This window comes from Pinus tabuliformis, chromosome J, assembly GCF_031772625.1.
Source record: "Pinus tabuliformis cultivar Carrire ecotype Pingquan chromosome J, CPIR1, whole genome shotgun sequence".
Classification (NCBI taxonomy): Eukaryota; Viridiplantae; Streptophyta; class Pinopsida; order Pinales; family Pinaceae; genus Pinus; species Pinus tabuliformis.
In genome coordinates, this window is record NC_142295.1 from 1,195,537,356 (window position 1) to 1,195,542,916 (window position 5,561).

The window sequence follows — 5,561 nt, forward strand, 5'->3', positions numbered from 1 at the left end:
ATACTGAGGGAATTTCACAACTTCTATTGCTGAACATTTACTTCAGAAATTCATTAAGGAACGCTTCTGTTCCACACAGATAAACATAAAAAAATGAATTACATTCAAATTTCTGCACTGCTGTGCATTTTCCCTTTCTGCTGTCTGCTGCGCTGTTGCATCTACTCCTGTTGTGCGCTGCTGTGCATTTCACTGTTCTGAAATTATTCTTCTTCCTCACGCTGCTGCGTGCTCTCCTCTGCTCTGTGTGATTCTTCAGCTGCTAACCTTAAAACAGAACTGCTGTGTGATATTTATATGCTAAAACATATCTGATTAAAACAATAAAATATTACAAAATATCTTCTAATGTTTATCTCTGTATTTAATGCAGCAAGGCGGTAATGCTTTTATCAAAAAACAAGTCGGTTGTCTGTAGGGGAATTCAATTGAAACTTTAATGCATATTAATGTGCAAAAATATCGGGCTTGACTTTGATGCACCGATCAGCCTAGAGTATTTATTACAGATCAGATTCTTGTCCAGCTGTTCATTGTTGCAGTTGGAATTAAATTCCAACAGAATTGACTTTTTTTTATGAGTATGATGGATTTTAGTGCATTCAGTTGCTCCAAAAGACTAGACTTGCCTTCATAACTTTCCTGTGTACTCTTTTAACATTAATGGTTATAGATAAAAAGTATAAACGAGTTGTGTGTATTAAAATATGCAAATTTCCATTGGAGCATTCTTTTAGCAATTTTGTGAACTTTTCCTATGTGTCAAAATGGTCCCTGCAGCCTAGAGGTGTCATGCTTAGGAGATATTGCGTACGCGAATTTGAGAAATAATGTATGCGATGACTATGCTTCAGATTGCAGCAGAGTTATCGGTGCAGTCTGCAGGCACTAATGATGAAATGATTGAATACAATAATCAACTACTTAATGGAATTCTAGAAGCCTATTCAGGGATTTTCCAAGGTTTCAAAAATTCACGGAAGGCTAACTTGTTGATGCCTTATGCATGTCACATTTTTCAATTCCTCAAGAGTATTTATCAAGAAAAAGACATGTCAGAATCAAGTTCTGTTTCATCTAGAGGTTTTTTAGTATTTAATAGTTTTTTTATGAGCTGTCAATTTTGTAATTATCGTTGATTTAAGTTTTTTCAATATCCTATTCTGTATTAGAATTACAGATAAGGCCTGTGAATGCTTTTCATCCGATGATCAGCTAATTAAGAAGACTGTGAAAAGGAGGTCGCTTATAGTTACTCACAGCCCGATTTAGCTCAAAGTAAAGCAAACTTCAAATTTAGCGTAGCATGAAAGTCGCATATGTGAAGATATTGCAATTAAAATCAAGCCTATAATGTACTCTGTGATAATAATTATCAAATTTTTAATAATAATAATAATTTAATTAATTTTATGATTGTTTAAATTTTAATAATTTGATGTTATAAAATAAATATTTCAATGTTTATTATTGATAGATTAACTAACTAATTTTTATAATTATGCTATTCATGTTCATAAATTTTAAAAAATTAAACTATAACATAAATAATAAGAAATTAAAGGACTTTCAATACAGGACATGAGTCATTCTGAAAATTCCATTGAAGCTAGTGCAGAAATTTCAAAGCACCGGTCAAATTTAATGGTTTCTGGGACTTTAATGCAGTTACGATTATTTAAACAAATTTTGTTGACTATTTTGGATGGGAAATTTATAAGTCAAATCCATTTTGGTTTACGGCATTAAGGAATTTGAATATTTGGTGAAATTTAGGTATTCAAAATTGTTATATGTGTTATTTTGTGAGGAACCGGCAATTGTGGTTTCTTTAGGATTTTTTATAGTTTGGATCTGTTATTTGGGGTCAATCTATTAGGAATAAGGTTACACAGCTATGGATGGTTGGAAGCATAAATGGACCGAATTCCTGGAAGAAAAAAGAAGGATATTGTTGAGTCCAGCCACTCATTCTACAGCTCAATATAATGTAACATGTGTTTTAATCATCAAAATTGAAATTTTGTTCCTTTCAACAAAAATAAAAAATTTAAAAATCTAAAAAAAAATTTATAGAAAATATTTAGGTAATATAAATGTATAAAAAAATTATATTTTTGAAGAAATTAGATCTCTCTCTACTCATTTTAAATTCATATTTAAAATAAATCTATACTCGTAATTAGAAATTTCAACCTATTTCTGATATTTTAGTGAGATACATATTTAAAATAAATCTATACGAATACTTTTCAACCTATTTCTGAGAACGTTTGAACATTCCACCTTTGTTTATCAGTGAGATACACATGAACTATACGTTACAGAACTCCAAAACGGCTGTTTTCACATGCAATAACGAAATTATTTACTGGACAACCCTAATTAATTAGTATGTCTGTTCGTCTGTGCCGTGTCTAGCTCCAATGTTGTGCTGTAAGAAGCCACTTGTTCTGTTCGACTAGGATATGGTGCTGCACAAAGGCAGCTTGGGCCTGTAGCTCAGTGGTAGAGCATTTGACTGCAGATCAAGAGGTCACCGGTTCGAACCCGGTCGGGCCCTTCGTTTATTTTGCAGAAATGGCATTTATAATAGCACGTAAATGGTATAATCACTTCAAACTTTACACAACTTTTTGAGACTTCAACAAATTTATATCAAGCACCAAAGAAAACGCCCACATATATTACTAAGTAAACAACAATATACCAAGTAATTTGCTGATCTATCTGTCAAGATGATCGATACTTTGTGCGGATTCGATCATGGGATCTTCAGCCTCTGTTACAGGAATAAGTTAGGACCTGCCACTATCACATTTCAGGGATTCATGCATTTTTTACCCATGTTAACACTTAAAGAGTCAGGAGCAGGAGAAGGAGATAATAGCGTCTGAATACTATTGAGTATATTTGTGATTTAGGAGTTTAGAATTATAACTTTAGGAGATAGCTGGATGGAGTTTAATTTACATATATTTCGTGAATGATTAGAGATGTTAATCAAGAGTTTGTAAGAAGAAAACACGAGAGACAAGTATTAGATTAACGAAGAGTATTGGAGATATGTCTTATTCATATTAAATAATATCTCTAATTGTTATTTGAGTTGTTGAATTGTTAATTTATTAGATTTAAGAGGTTTAATTTAGCTCGATGGAGTTCAGTCTACATGATTTCTAGAGATGCTAATAAAAAATCTGTTAGAAAAAGCATCAAAGACAAATATTGGAGATGTGTCCTATCTATCTTAAATTATATCCTAATTGTTACTTAAGTTGTTAAATTATTAATTTATTAAATTTAAAAAATTTAATCTAACTAAATTAAATGGTTTAATGTTTTATTGAGATATTTTATATAATGTTTGTATCTTATTTCCAGATTAATATATTTATATATGTATTTTTTTTTTTTTATATTTGATAAAATGTTGGGTCGTAATTTTAGCAAACATAAATAACAATTAAATCACAAATTATCAATTAAATAACAAATTATGTGAATGATCAAATAATAAATAATGTAAATGATAGAAAACAAATAATACAACTCATCAAATAACAAATAATGCAAACCCACTCATATTAATCATATTTATTATAATTATATTAATAAATATATATCTATTTTGGAGTGCCAAAGCGATGAAGGCTGAGGCACTAAAACATATCCATGTGCAGCCATATGGGAGCCACAAATGCATGAGTAGAACACGATGTTAACCATGTTAACCAATCATTGCATGCAACGTGGTAATGATAATTTTGGTTTGACTAGTATATAAAACCATTTTAACGAATGTATGGCCATCTGCAAATTAAATAATGAAACTAAATTATGAATCGCTCCTAAAAATTTTGAAACACTGTCATTACACTTCAATTTATTTAACTTTTTCTGTTTCCAATTTATGATCGGCTATTTTAAATAGGTGGTGTAGTGGTTTTTAAGAAGGTATGAAAGATTATTCAATTTAATTTGGTGGTTAATTTTAAGAATATTTTGAAATTTGATGAATAAAATTGGGTGAAAAATTTATTTCATCTAATTTTCAAAAATATTAATAAAACTGAAAATCCAAATAAAAATGGCTGAGCATAACAACCCTGCATACCTTGAAAATTGGTCAAACACGTTTAAAAAAAAATGAAAATTGATAACTATAATTGGTCACTATCGAATATTTTAATGAGTAGTTTATTATTCTTTCTCTCTTAGACCAGACTCGGATTCAAACTTCAAATGATGATGATAGTCTCGTGATCCTATCGTAAACATAAAGGAGGAAGGAATGTTTAAATCATTGGCCATAAAGGTGAACTTAGAGAAAGGGAAATGCAAGAGGGCTATACTGGAGAAAGACATTAGATATCAAAGTAGAACTTATTTATTTATGATAATCAAACAAGAACCAGGTGGACATCACAACAGTCTCTACAATATGGAGTGTTCTTCTTGTGGAACTAGATAGCCTTTTTAGGGTGTAATTATAGCTTTGTCTTTAACAAAAACATAATAAATAGTTATTTCATAACTTTTCTATAAAATCATAACCATCAAAACTCTAATAGTGCAACAAATAGACTCTTCATCATTTTTCCACCCTTTACAAATGAGAAAGCCTCTTCCTTGGATAAAATGAGGTTCTCATTACAATTAAAATTTGTTGCAATAGGAAACTTAGACCATGAATTCTCAAATCATGGGCATAAAGGCCATTAGTCAAATACAACTCAAAATTACAACCCTTGGAATGGTCATCAAGTGGGTTTTACAATTAAAGCAATTGTAAATTCCCTTTGAATAAGGGTAATGCTACAAATCATGGGCCAATAAAGTCTCCTTTTGTTCAATTATAGATTAAAATACTTCATGTGTAACTGGAAGTTGGGACAATCTTTAAACTTCACCATCTTGTTTGATGCTTGTTGTTGATTAGAGTTGAAATGTCTAATAAATTTGTTGACAAGGAAATCTTTGTGTAATTGTTCATTGAGATCTTCAATTGAAATGGTTATCAGTAGCCCCTTGTGGGCATTAGGTCATGCATGCCCCCAAAATTCCTCTTAACGGTGTAATCAAAATTAATTTGTTGAATTGTTTAAGTCTACCATGACACACATTCATAAGCCTTTATACATGTAATCACAACCTAGTAGAAAGTGTGTTTTCTTGGAGGATCAACTAGTATGCTAGGTGGGAGCTTAGGTAGAAAATGAAAGGGGGAAACCTTCATGATATGACCTCAAGCCAATAAAAGAGTTAGGTCTTTCATATATGTCTATATTTTAGCTAGGATTTTGTCAACAACCTTTCAATAAAGAGCATAAAGTATTGAGGGTCTATTCTTCTGCATCATTTAATACCCCTAATTAATATGGTGTTTGATTCATTGAACACATCCGTTTTATTTTGATGTTCTATAGGTAAGTTGGGAACTAGGAGAGAGTGACATAATGAGGTGTCGCCTTACTCAAACTTTAGTTATTTGATATAGCTCTTCACCTCCTTTTCCAATTTAGATATTCTTTACACAACACTAGTATTTTCAAAAATTT

General features: G+C 30.9%; 1 non-coding gene across 1 annotated transcript; it reads left to right on the top strand.

Moving 5' to 3' along the window:
- The first annotated feature begins 2,491 nt into the window (after positions 1 to 2,491).
- TRNAC-GCA (transfer RNA cysteine (anticodon GCA)) lies at positions 2,492 to 2,563 on the top strand. Its single transcript has one exon. It is a non-coding gene; the product is annotated as a tRNA-Cys (tRNA).
- The last annotated feature ends 2,998 nt before the right edge of the window (positions 2,564 to 5,561 follow it).